This window comes from Trachypithecus francoisi, unplaced genomic scaffold (genome assembly GCF_009764315.1).
Source record: "Trachypithecus francoisi isolate TF-2019V2 unplaced genomic scaffold, Tfra_2.0 Lachesis_group2, whole genome shotgun sequence".
NCBI lineage: Eukaryota > Metazoa > Chordata > Mammalia > Primates > Cercopithecidae > Trachypithecus > Trachypithecus francoisi.
The window spans coordinates 69,209,823-69,224,308 of record NW_022681465.1 but is presented as its reverse complement, the minus strand read 5'-3'; the positions used below and the strand labels follow the sequence as shown (position 1 = coordinate 69,224,308).

Genomic DNA, 14,486 nt, shown 5'->3' with positions numbered 1-14,486 from the left:
ATTTACAGTTGTGCAACCATCACCATAATATAATTTTAGAACATTTCATCACCCCAAGAAGTACATGATAGCAGTCACTCTCCACTCCTTTTTCTCCCTGACCCCCAGCCCCTGGCAACCACTCATCCACCTTCCGTTTCCATAGATTAGCTTTCTAGACATTTCACATAAATGGAATCATGCTATCCAGGGTCTTTTGTGCCTGGCTTCTTTCACTTACGATATTGTTCTCTGAAGTTTAGTTGTGTTGTAGCATGTATCAGTGCTTCTTTTTTTTCTATGGCTGAGTAAAATTCCACTGTAGGGTTATACCACATTTGTATATCCATTCATCAGTTGAAAGACAACACACTACGCAGGATGATGTAATGGTGATAGCACAATAATGTCATGATATTTACATCTATGTTTTTCAACTATTTTAATAGAGTGGGTCTGTATTTAAGACTCCATTCCTTCCTTCTAATAAAATAACATTAGAATGACTGGAGTTTTCTTAATGGCATGCACATGGAACACTGCACTTGCAGTTGTGTGTTCAGCTGACAAGTTCACAGCTGAGTGTGAAGCCAAGTTATAGCAGGACTGCAAGGGGTCTGCTGGCTGTGTGGTCCTGTCTGTTTGCATCAGATTTGCCCCTCACAGCTTCTGGCTTAAGTACGAATGAGAAGGCATGGAAAAGAGGAGGGATTGGGAGCAAGGAGTTCTGCAGGTCTTAGAATCCTCCCTGGGATACACATTCAGGCAATTCTTACTCCAGATGGCAAAACCCTACACAGCCATTCTTCTTACATGAGGAGTAGAGGCCAACTGAACGCTCTACAATCCTGGCATGGCCATCTCCTACCTTTAAGACATTGAGCCAGTATTTAGTCCATCTCTTTCTCATCAGCAAGTGAAGATAATAATGATTCTTATTTCCTAGAAATGTTTTGAGGATTCCCATAATTCCTGGCACATACCAGATGTGCAATCAATGTTAGCTGTTAATAATCATTAGCATGTATTAATGACTTGCTATTTCCTAGATACTGTGTACATTCACAATGAACCAAAAAGGTACCTAAAGGTAGCGATAGGTATTTCCACTTTACAGGTGAAGAAACAAGACTCAAGGAGCTTAAATGCCTTGCTCAAAGTCACAAGGCTAGATAGTGGCACATGTCATGTTTATATTCTTTTGGGTCTGATTCAGAATCCTATACACATCCAGTGAACCATGCTGCCTATATGTAATGAATCAGGTGGACCAGTGTTCACACACAGTAACACAAAGAAAAAAATCCTCCAATTTTTTTACATTAAAATAAATGATTGATGCAATTGGGCTACTTTGGAAAATAATGTCACCAAAACCGATGAGGGGGAAGCAAGTGAGAACCTGGGATGAAGCAATTGGAGCAAATTTGGGCCTTAAAGAATCTCAAACCAAAGCACATTATTTGCTCCAATGCTATAATCTTCCCAGCTCTGGCGAGCCAGATCCCCTGGCTTATGGAGACCAAAAGAAACTACACATGGCCCTGTCAGGCTGAAAAACAGTATATGGGCTCGTTTCCATCAGCTAGAGAATGAGGCTATTGTGCCCATGCTGATATTTCAGTTCTCAACTTAATAGCTTAAGATGTTCCCATTATCAACATCACTTACCTACCCACAGCACTTTTAAATTAGCCTTGGGAAAAATGAGTAAACGGAAGCACAGTTTTTCATTCTGCCAAGTGCAGCTACTCCTGAAGAAGGCAGCTTTGGATAGTGAAACAAACAACTAGATTGAAAAGCAGAAGTGTCAGCCTTGACACATGCTACTCATTTGCTGCTTTGTGAGGGTCATTTGCTGTGTTGCCTAAGAGCGAGGGAGAAGACAGTTCAAAGGTCAAGGAAAAATGGCATTTAGATGTTCTCCAACCAGGCTGACGTAATTGGAAAACTAAAACGCATCTTCTGCTAACTTTCCCCTCTCAACAGTCTTCCTGATTGTGAAGTGTAAAATAGGAACAATTTTGGCTACTGATCTTAAATAATCCTAAGCCCTGGATACTAAGACCAGGAAATATGTATTCTCTTGTACTTTTAGGTGTTCTCAGTTGAAATTAACATGAACATAGCAATTTTCCACTTTAATTAAAAGAGTGTGTTCTTTTTCCACTCACGGTATTAGTGGCTTTAAATGCTTAAAGAACCTTTACAGAACACCCCTTATGGGGATTAAGAGATCAGGACAAAGGTAACATTTTAAGAATGTTCTTAATGTTGCAATCAATTGGGGATTATTTTTTAAACCTTTTCCTTTAGAAGTCTAAACAGTGTCTTTTCATCACTTGGAGGTATTTTTTAATCACTGCTTCCCAGTCCACTTTAAATTATTAGTGTAGCCCTAGCTTGTAAATGCCCCTCACCATCAGGGAAAGATGGATTTACACTCATGGCCTCTGAACTAAACTAAGCAGAAAGTCATTTCGTTCAGGTCCACTGCTGGTGGCCACTTCATCCCCATGTCCAACCCATCGTTGTCCCAATTATTTCCTAGAAATGCTTTGAGGATTCCCATAATTCCTGGCACATACCAGATGTGCAATCAATGTTAGCTGTTAATAATCGTTAGCATGTATTCATTACTTGCTATTTCCTAGATACTGTGTGCATTCACAATGATCCAAAAAGGTACCTAAATGTAGCGATAGGTATTTCCACTTCACAGGTGAAGTAGTAAGACTCAAGGAACTTATATGCCTTGCTCAAGGTCACAAGGCTAGATTTCTACAGACTCACATTCATGCCACAGTTACTCACTGGACTGGAACAACCGCCTATGTTTAAGTGATCCTGATTTGGTCCTCTCATGCTTGTAAAATCCAGCTCTAAACTTTACTATTGTCTGCTGGTCAATAAAGGAGACTTGGACTTTACTTCTTTTTAAATTATCGGTAGTGCTATTTATTTACCTCCAAAAGGATTCTAAGTAACCCGCTCTAGATATGGATCTGCTAATCACCAGTACTGTGGCCTTGGCAGGTTATAACAATAATAAAACTTCTAACTTTTCAGACTGTTTCACTGTTACAAAGCACTTCCATACACCTTCTCTTGTCAAAGTTATTATCCTCAGACAACACCAATTGACTGATACACCTCTGGTAAAGCTAGTAGATGAAAAACTTAGGAAAATAAGGGCGATGGACAAATTCAAAGGTAACCTTGTTTATCTATTGACTGGTAGGCCTAGAATTTCAATGTGTTGGTCCAACTCTGATTTCAATTCTGGCTCCCGGAGAAGTCCCCATCATGGTTATTTGTCAAGAATCAGAGGTCAGAAATGCCAAAAACAGGGGTTAGGGTGAGTATTCTGTCAAAAATTTATACAAGAAACTTCTTGTATAAAATAAATTAATTAAGGAATTTGGCCTGGACGTCAGTGCCTGCAAAAGGGACTTCAATATTCCCCAGTAGATTACCCTAAGAATATCTAAACTCTGAACTAGGGGTTATAGACTACAGATAAAATTGTAAGCCTCCTGCCTCCTACAGTCATAGCATTTCGAAGTTGAAAGTCCCTTTCCCGGTCTTGTAGCCCTGATCCAAGTTGCTAACCCCTCTAGGATTTTACGTTGTCTTGGCATAAGCATGCACCACGAAGAGGAGCTCACTTCCTACCAGAGTGGCCCATTTCTATTGACTGGTGGGCCTTAAAATTAAAAAGTTATTTGCCTTGTAACATGACCCATTTGTTTTAGCTCTGCCCAGTCATGGGCAATCAGAATGTCCATTGAGGAACATCTCTACCATTTTACTGAACCCAAATCTGCCTTAATGTAATTTCCACCAGTTGGAAGGTCTCTCTTCTTATCCCTTTGGATACATTTTTTTTTATGATTATAGCAACCCTCAATGATTTCAGAGACAGGGCACAAAGCTCTTGAGAGCTAGTACATTGTCCTTCCCAGTCTTAACTTCTCCTTGTCTTCTATATCATCTATATCTCTCCCTTTTCCTCTGACATCTGCACCCAGCTCTGTTATAATTCTTTTAGAAATTAAACACAAACTCCTACGTAGAAGGCAGAGAAATTCAGTGAAAAGAGCAGAGGAACTTGGTCCAATCCCTGACAAGTTTCCATCTCTAAAGCCTCATAAATACTATGATTTCCCTGATGGGGGTGGGAGGGTAGAATGACAGATTATAAGTGAGTATTTATTATAACCATCAATGTACTATAAAGCTATTGAATACTTTAACAGTAAATTCTAAAAGACCTCAAGCATCTTAGCTCCTTGTTTTACATCAGAACACATTAAACAGAGAAGCAGCCTGACTTTTCCAAGGACCACAAGACCAGTTAGAATTAGAAACAGAACCTAGATTTTCTGATTCAAAATCCCTTGCTCCCCCCACTGTCTCTCTGTTAAACAATGAAATCAATAACATTATCCAGGCAAAGGCCCTAGAATAGCACCCAACATGTAATAGGTGCCTAATTATTATAGGCTGAATAAATATGTGAGTGAACAAATCAATATATGAATGACTAGGACTCATTTTCATTGATGACATTATACAAGTTCCCTCCAAATGTCACTTATGTTTTTAGTCATTCTTTAATTAGCTCCCTATTAATAAGCTTGGCTCTCAAAGTGTACTTATGAAGATTAAATGAAATAAGGCATTAAAGTGCTTAGAAACAATATCTGGCAGCCAATAAATGTTAACTAATTGTTGTCTTTCTGGTTTTTAGCCATTTTTAAAAGTAAGATTATGCTGATGCTGTCGGGATTCTCTAATCTGAAAATCACTTTACAATCCACTAATGAAAGGAATTCTGGAATTGCAAAAGGATTACTACTATTTGTCAATTCCTATCCTTCACCTGTAACTAGGCCACCCACACCCACCCCTTGTAGTTGGCACCCATCAAGACACAAACAAATTATTGAATTCTTTCGCTTCCTCATCTGGGCTTGTGTTTACTCCACCCATGACCTTTGGGCACTGTCTCCCATTCCCAGTCAGCACTTGCCTATTGGACCTGACAGTTGACTTGACTTTACCCCATTTATCTTGCTCCCTCTGTCTCCATCTCAATCTCAATCAAGATTTTGTAATTCCCCTTTGGTTCCTCCACTCTCAGCCACCCTGGTACCTCTGCTCCTAAACAAGGCCCATGCCTTTGACTCAAGTGGATGTGCTTGCTTCTGTTCAAGTTCAGTCTGCCCAAAAAGAGTGATTCCCAAGTGCTTTATTGACTAAACTTCCTTTTCATTCAACAGTTCCACATGCATGTCTATAAATTGCCATATGTAATCCCTATCAATTGCCAGAAATCCTGACGATTTCTTTCTGAATCTGAGTTTATCTGACAATTTGTCAGGACTAAAGACTAACGTTGAGCTAATGTCAATTTATCTGACAATTTGTCAGGACAAAAGACTAACCTTGGGCTAATGTCAGTAAACAAGAAAGAGCTCCGGAACAGAAAACCAAACACCACATGTTCTCACTTATAAGAGGGAGCTGAATGATGAGAACACATGGACACATGGGGCAGCAGGTGGAGGGAACAATACACACTGTGGCCTATCAGGGTGTGGGGAGGAAGAGCATCGGGAAGAATAGCTAATGGATGTTGGGCTTAATACCTGGGTGATGGGTTGATCTGTGCAGCAAACCACCATGGCACATGTTTACCTGTGTAACAAAACTGCACACCCTAAGCATTTCCCCCAGCACTTAAAAGTTGAAGAAAAAAAAACAAGAAAGAACTTCAGTAAATTCATCAATTAGGATTATACCTGTGGTTTTGGTGTGGACAAGAAATATTTATTATCTTTTTAATCTCCACGTCTTGTGATGATTACCATTTCTTTGCTAAATTCATCAATTAGGATTATACCTGTGATTCTAGTGTGGACAAGAAATATTTATTGTCTTTTTAATCTCCTCATGTCTTGTGATGAATTACCATGTATTATTTTCTCATTTGTTAATTGTGTATCAACCCCCACTTTATTCCACCCAGAATGTAAGTTTCTTCAGAGCATGGACTTGACCTGTTTACATCCACAGCTCTGTCATCAGCACCTAAAATACTACTTGGCAAATAGCAGGCAACCAATTGGTATTTGTTGAATACTCAGTGAATGAAAGCATAAATGAATGGCTGGGAAGCAGAATGGAATTGTGGTTGGAGCACAGCCTTTGGCATCAAAGAGATCGCAGTTCCAGTTTTGGATATGCAACTTCTTAGCTATGAGTCTTCTCTGAATTTCAGTTTCTTCATCAATAAAATAGGGGTAATAATAGTGCCTACCTCAGAAATTTTGGGGAGCATTAAATAAGATAATGCCTGTAAGGTCCTTAGCATGATAGCTGTCATATTTTAAGAACTTAGTAAATGTTGTCTATTATTTTCAGTGAAAGTCCTCAAATGTTGAAGCTTATCAGAGGTAATTGAATTATTTAATATGACTGGTAGTGATGATTATACTAAAGACAAATTAGTGTAATTAGTCCGTCAGCAAGATTGTATTTAGAGTCAGATTGAACAAAAAAAATGTACTAGTCACACCCACCATATTTAAAGCACTATACTAGACTTTCAGGAGTGGGTGAGATGCAAGGATATAACACAGCCCCTTCCCTCTAGAAACATAGAACTGAGATTTACTATGTGTGCATTGTACCATGCTGAAGATACAGAAATGCGTGGCAGTGTTACCTCCCACATCATCCAATTTACTCTCCATGCTCTGCAGAAAATTCTTCTAAAACACTCAGCCTTTGCTTTGAACCCCTATAAAGACAAGAAACTCACTGACGTATGAAACAGATGATTCGCTTTGCGAACAGTGATCACCACTAGAATGATCTTAAAATTAGCACAAATCTACCACCCCATGATTTTTACACATTGCTCAAACTTCTGCCTTCTGGGAACCTCTAGAATAAATTCATTTTGCACTCTTCTATCAGAGTTCAGCAAAGTAATGCCTGCAGGCCAGATCCAGCCCATTTATTTATATAAATAAAGTTTTATTGGAACACAGCCAAGCTTATTCATGTGCGTATTGTCTGTGGCTGCTTTTGTACTACAGTAACAGAGTACTCGGAACATTTAAGCCTACAAAGCTGAAAATATTTACTATTTGGCTCTTGAAGAAAAACTCTTTCAACTTCTGCTCTATGTGACAGAACTTGAAGATAAGTAACATGCTTTTTCCTAAAGTGAGGAGCAGGGAAATGAGCATAGTACTCAAAGTGGGAGCTAATGTAGAATTCACAGAACTAAGTAGTACTATCACCTCCTCTGTTCTGGATGCAATACTTCAAATGATGTGACCAGAGATCAGGTTGGTCTTTGACTGACACACAATACTCAAGTATATACAAGATGAAATCTGTCAGTTATTTCTCCCAGGAGCTTCTATTAAATTATGTCTCCCCACCCCATAATGGTATATCCTCATATTAGGAAGTATATACAAAATTGTACATCTCTCTTGCTTGTCCAGAGCAATCAGGCACAATTTAGCACATATTCAAGGGCCATCTTAGAGTCAGACAGAAAAAGACTGGCATGTACAGCTAGGATTTTGAAGAGAATATAAAGAGACCCTTTACACGCCCAGGGGTCGGGTTAGAAGAACAAGGGAATTTGTTACCCCCCTATCTGCATGAAGAAGAATGGAGAGGGAATAATTTTGCCAGGGCCCAGTAATAGCTGGAGTCATGACTACTTAACTGGACTTGTGGTAAAAGAAACACAACCACGGCTAGCACCACTGTCTGAGGCAGGCAGAGAGGAAGGGAAATCCATACCCTAACATGCCCATCTCCGCACTCTATGCACTGTGGGTAGAACTCTACTTGAAGCTAGAGGGCACAGGAGTCAGACTCACCAGGCACAGACCAGGTAAAGAACAGATGTGGGAGCCAGGGTAGAGGATGACAAGGGCTAAGGGGTGAGCCAAGCATTTCATAAATGCTGAATGAATAATAGATGAATGGACCAAGTGGGCCCAGGGCCTGTCACTCAATCAGTGTTTGCTGAACTGCAGAAGCCATCGCTTTATGCCCGCCTGCCCTGAAGCCGTCACTGCTGCCGTTTGCTGTTACAGATGTCCCACCGCCAGCACAGCCCTTGTCCTGGTTCCCCACTCCCTCGCTGACCCCTCAGGGTTTCTGTCAAGAGTGTAAAAACAGTCTGGATCTTATCTGGGAGATGACAGAATGGAACAGGATTTGCTCTGAACAGAGCAGGACAACTCTAATCAAAGACAGAACTTTAAGTTCTAAAATAATTCTTAGAATCTACATTTTTTTTAAACAGAAAATTTGGTGTCACTGCATCCTACAGAGAAAAATGAGTGGCTTCTAAGAAGCGTGCCCCAGACATCTGTGTCACAGGCTCTGGATCCAACAGGCCCCTTATTATCAAATGCCTCGTAGCTGGCTGTCTTACGCTCAGATGGCCCTTGCCACATGGTAGCCTTTGATTGTAAAGACTTCCAGGCTCTTGATTAATCACGCCAATAGCAGCAATGTTGAGAAAATTGTGTGTGTGTGTGTGTTTGTGTGTGTGTGTGTGTGTGAGTGAGAGAGAGAGAAAGAGAGAGGTTGTCAATGGCATGAGGCTGCCAGTGGCCAACCACAGCTTCCTGCCAGTCACCTCCTCCTCTGTCCATTGAGTCAGCATGGAGAATATCCAGCGCTGGCTTCCTCGAGGAATAATCCTGAAGATTCTGGATTTTGAAGACTTAGAAAAAGCATTGTTTGGTCTGTTACTCTGGTTAGATTATTTGCCTTTGCTTGGAATGGGCAAGACAAAATTGGGCATTAAATTAAGAATTGCTGTTCATATATACCGAAGCCCATTTTAAAAAGTAGCTGTAGGTTGGGCGCAGTGGCTCACACCTGTAATCCCAGCACTTTGGGAGGCCAAGGCAGGCAGATCACTTGAGGCCAGGAGTTTGAGACCAGCCCGGCCAACATTGCAAAACCCCATCTCTACCAAAAATACAAAAAATTGGCCAGGTGTAATGACGTGTGCCTGTATCCCAGCTACTTGGGGCAGGGGGTGGGTGAAGTGGGAGAATCACGTGAGCTCTGGGAGGTTGAGGTTGCAGTAAGCTGTGATTGTGCCACTGCACTCCAGCCTAGAGACAGAGTAACAGCCTGTCAACAACAACAACAGCAAAAACATAGACCTATGCAGGTCTATTTTGCAGTCAAGTCTGGAAATCATTTTTTTTCTAAGATCCATACATCTAACAGCTGTCCCTTCATGCTTCCCAGACCAAGACCAGTCAGTCCCCAGAGTCTGAAAGTTCTTATACAAAACCTAGAATTCCAATTCATCTATAACTATGTCACAATTTGTTAATAAATTTCTTTAAGGTCTCCAGGACCAAATTTTATGAAATCTAATCCCAACTAGGATAACTGGCAAAATTTGAGTAAGCCTATAGATTAGGTAATAATACTGTATGGATGTTAATTTTCTGATGTTAATTATTGTATTGCGTTTAGGTAGGAGAATTGTCCTTGTTCTTAGAAAAACACACTGAAATATTTAGTGGTAAACATGCATCATGACTGTGACTAAGTCACAAATAATTAGGAAGTAACTTTTATGTACAGAGAAGAAAGATAATAAATCAGATGTGGTAAAATACTAACAACTGACTATGTGGGTCAAGGGTATATGATATATTTTTTTAGTATTTTATAACTATTCTGTAAGATTGAAATTACTTCAAAATAAGGCTGCCAAAAAACTAATTTTAGAACATTAGAGCTGTCTCATGCCTATCACTGAGGTGCCAGTGTTCAGCCATGCTACATACTGCAGAGTGAGCCAGAAATGGAATCTCCTGTTCTCTCGTCTTTCAGCTAAAATGAACCATTTCCTCTTTCAGCTGAAGAACTCTTCTACTCATGGAGGCGAACACTGAGGATGCTTTCCACATGAATCCTAAAGGTAAGGGGACTTGTTCACATGCCCCTCAGTCACACCACCCATCTGCCCCACTGTCCGTTTCATCCAGGGCAGGCACTCAGCTATCTTGGTTCACAGAATATCATCTCAAACCAGTCAATGTCTACACTGGCACATTTTGCTGTCTTCAAAGGCTGTTTCAATCTCCCCAGCCTGTCCAGCTCAGAAAACCTGATGTTTATCCTTTGCCCTGTTTTTCCTCAAAGAAAATACCAAAGCTTTTCATAGCTGATTTCTCCTAGTGGTACAATCATAAGAGAGTTTTATTTTCTCCTTGTAGTGTTCTGTAATTGAGAGATTATCGACAATGACTGTGTTACTTTTAGAATCAGAGAGAGAAATATTATGCTTGCTTTTATTTTCCTAAGCAACTCTACATAAATTCTTGCCACAGCTTTCTGGGCCCTGTAATGTCACTGCTGTGTCTCCTTCCTCCCAGCCCTCATGGCAGGACTCACATGTGACAGACTCTGGGTCTTCCCTCATCTACCAGTGGCAAGGAAACCCTAGGCTACCAGGACTGCCTAGCAAATAGATCATGAAGTATTATGACTCCATTTTACAGATGGAGAAACCAAGCCCCCCGACTTGCCTCTATCTATACTACAGTCAAATGGGATCTGGACCCACTGAGATGAGCTCGACGTGTATGACTTTGAGGCTGTACTTTCTCATTCAGAGGAAGTTAAGGAGCCAGGAAGATAGGAAAACGATGAAGTTATTGGTTGAAGAAAATTCTAGGCAAAATTTTCCTGAGACTTCTTGGGGCCATCTAAGGGAACTTACTAGTCTTCCCACATTGAAACATGATAGCCCCTTGAGAGCCATGATGCCGCTTTCGTGTCAAGAACTGAGCTTGAACTTGCCCTCTGGACCAGGGTTTCTCAAATAACACTGTGGACGTTCTGGGTCAGATCGTTCTGGGTTGTGGGGCTCCTCTGTGCATCATATGATGCTCAGCAGCCTTCCTGGTGTCTCCCACTAAATACCAGAAGGACACCACCCACCCCCGCTCTAACAACCAGTGATGTCTCCAGACAGTTCCAAGGAGGACAAAACTCCCCCCGACAGAAGTAATAATAAAATAATGTTTCCAGGCTTTGCCAAATGTCCTCCGGGTGGGGATAAAATTGTCCCTACAAAGAACCACTGCTCTAAGTTTTCTCAGCCCAGCGGGAGGTTTGTTTTTCATGGAAATCAACTGAAATTTACAGTGTTCAGAATAAAACTATAAATACTTGCAGAAGAAATGTCATCAGTCATCAAAATGCCCTGGGTACAAGAGCACCCCATAGCATAATAGCCCTGCCCAGGAACCTCTGGTATTGGAAGGGGTGAATCAAGCCATTCAGACTTCTCTGAGTTGCTTTCTCCAGTCTTGGCTTCTACCCACTGAAGTCAAATGCCTCATGCTTTTACTGGAAGGAGAGGCAAATGAAAGAGAACAGGGCAATGCTGAATACTGAGTGGACCCTTCCTTTAAGAGTTTGAGATTGGCCGGGCGCAGTGGCTCAAGCCTGTAATCCCAGCACTTTGGGAGGCCGAGACGGGCGGATCACGAGGTCAGGAGATCGAGACCATCCTGGCTAACCCGGTGAAAAACTCGTCTCTACTAAAAAAAAAAATACAAAAAACTAGCCGGGCGACGTGGCGGGCGCCTGTAGTCCCAGCTACTCAGGAGGCTGAGGCAGGAGAATGGCGTAAACCTGGGAGACGGAGCTTGCAGTGAGCTGAGATCCGGCCACTGCACTCCAGCCTGGGCCACAGAGTGAGACTCCGTCTCAAAAAATAAATAGCATTGCTTGGCCGGGCGCGGTGGCTCAAGCCTGTAATCCCAGCACTTTGGGAGGCCGAGACGGGCGGATCACGAGGTCAGGAGATCGAGACCATCTGGCTAACAGGGTGAAACCCCGTCTCTACTAAAAAAATACAAAAAACTAGCCGGGCGAGGTGGTGGGCGCCTGTAGTCCCAGCTACTCGGGAGACTGAGGCAGGAGAATGGCGTAAACCCGGGAGGTGGAGCTTGCAGTGAGCCGAGATCTGGCCACTGCACTCTAGCCTGGGCGGCAGAGCGAGACTCCGTCTCAAAAAAAAAAAAAAAAGAGTTTGAAGAAGTCAGAAAGCACCCAATAGTCTGAGTTGTGTTGCAAAGCTCTGGGAAAATTTGGCTGCTACTTTGTATTTGTGTGTGTATTCATTATTGATAGACATGTATTCATAGACAACATTATTGCACAAAAGATTTGAGACATAGTCTCCGCTTCACTTTATATAATTTCAACTTTTTACAGCAAAAGGCTTACCATTCTAAAGAGTGGCTTAACCAGAAATCATTTTTTTTTAATTAACCAAATAGTATAGAGTAGATAAGGTGGTGGTAGCAGATTTACCTGTGGCACCAATTGACAAACCAAGGCCCTAAAAGGAAATTCCAAAGCCCTAGGGTTTGTACACACACTTCCTACTCATCTTTAAGTGCACCTCGAGGACCTTTAATTCCTCTGATTGATCTGCCCCTGACCCCTGCACCCAGTCTGCGTTATCCTCCACCCTTTCCCAACCTGCTGTTTGGATTACAAAGATGCTTCTGATTCCAGTGGATATCTGTGAAATCACAGGCAGGAACTTGAAAGCAGTTACATGGTCAAGAGAAACAGAAACACAGCTCAGTTTCAGGGTAAAAAGAACATCCAGAAAGCAATATTCATAGAAGAATTCGGAGTGGGGGAAACTCCTTGAAAGAGGGGATTAAAAATTAAGAGTAAAATTGCAATTCCTGTCCAAGACTCGATCCAAAGTGTCACAGTCCATTTTGCAGCCTTTAATATGATGTCTGGTCTCTTTAACTTAATTGTTAACTTTCCAGTCCTGTCCCAGTGGTAATCATCACTCCCTAACAATCACTCCATCGTGCCCCATACCCACCCAGAGTGGAACAAACTGTCTCTCTGCCTGGCATGCCAGATTCTTTTGCAAGAGCCTTGGCATCCTTCAGGCTCTGCCCATTCCACCCCTCCCACCTCCAGCCCTTTCCCAGGCTCCCATCCACACAATTCTGCCCTTAACTCTGTCCAGACTGCAAGAGGCCAGGAGGAGCTTAGAAGCAGCCCAGGGTGCTAGGGAGGATATGTCCACCCATAGGGTGTGCTTTGAAGTTCTTTTAAAGCTCTATACTCATAATCTTTTCCCCCACCACTTATCTGTTAGAGTTTCTCAAATTCCTATCATTCGAGCCTCTGCTTTGACTAAATTGTGGCATTACTCAAAACCTACACATGTACCTAAGAAAGAAAGGCCTTAATTTATGGATAGCAATTTGTTTATGAGATTGTCTTGCTGGTGCTTCTTTAAGAAGAGAGCCTTGGGATTGGGACACAGGACAAATTAATTTTGATTGCAATGGAGAGACTGAAACGATTGGGATATTGAGCTGTAGACCTGTACTGTCTGATACACAAGCCACTAGCTACTTGTAGCAATTTAAATATGAATTAATTGAAATTAAATAGCATTAAAAATTCCATGCTTCAGTCACATTGAGTACATTCCAAATGTTTGCCAGCCTCATTTGACTTGTGGCTATCACTGGACAAAGGAAATCCACTGGACATTTCCATCATGATAGAAGGTTCTGCTGAGCAGCGTGTCTCAAGACTGAGGCTGGTACTTCCAGCAGAGAGTTCTGGAAAAGAGATGCAGCCCAATATCACCAGCTCTGTGGGCAGGGATAGAGAAGAGTAGAAGGAACCAAATTCCAAAAGGGAAGGGAGCCAAAGCTCAGGCCCAGCCCTGAGCAAACATGCATCTGCCCCACCCAAACTCTTTATGTTAACAAATGGAAAGAAAGGAGCTACTGGAGTCGGCTTCGTAGCCCATTTCCTCCATTGGATGGCCTCCAAGTTCTGTGGGCTTCTGATGAAGCAAAAGACCCCATCCTGAATCCTGAGGCAAGAGGGACTCAGAGTTTCACTCACATACGGGAGCCACTGGGCTCCTAGACAAAGGGAGATCTCACTCTGGTTACACAAGGAGCCAGGCAGTGTCCCTGAGCCCACTTAGAGCAGTGAGTTTCCAAGTCAAAAGACATTTCAAGGAAGAGGAGCATCTTCTCCATCTGAAATTAGGCCTCCACTCAGAAAAATCTGAGGAGCCTGGAGGGTTCCAAGGAGCAATTGTAACCCCAACTGATGATGGTGGAGCATTTATCAAGCCTTGCCAATGACAGTGGTTCATGCTTCGATAGCACTTTGCAGCCATGTGGCACACTTGCACAACAATATCATTTATTTCATCCTTACAACAGTTGACTGAGGAAAGCAGGGCACATGTGACCCTCTCGACATTTTACATTAAAAGATACTCATGCTCAGAAAGAGGAAAAGACATGCCAAATTTAATGTGGCTGATGAATGACAGGACCAGCTCTAGAAACCAACCTCCTGTTCTGTCTCTCTTAAGTGATGGGGTTACTTGGTACCTGTCCAAGTCCCTAAGT

The 14,486-nt window shown here is 42.0% G+C and overlaps 1 protein-coding gene across 1 annotated transcript in view; it reads left to right on the top strand.

Moving 5' to 3' along the window:
* Positions 1-14,486, top strand: part of PRLR (prolactin receptor) — a 165,947-nt gene that overhangs the window by 93,491 nt on the left and 57,970 nt on the right. Inside the window, exon 2 of the mRNA XM_033179343.1 lies at positions 9,912-9,973. The gene's annotated coding sequence lies outside the window, so the exon portion shown is untranslated. The remainder of the gene's footprint in view (positions 1-9,911; positions 9,974-14,486) is intronic.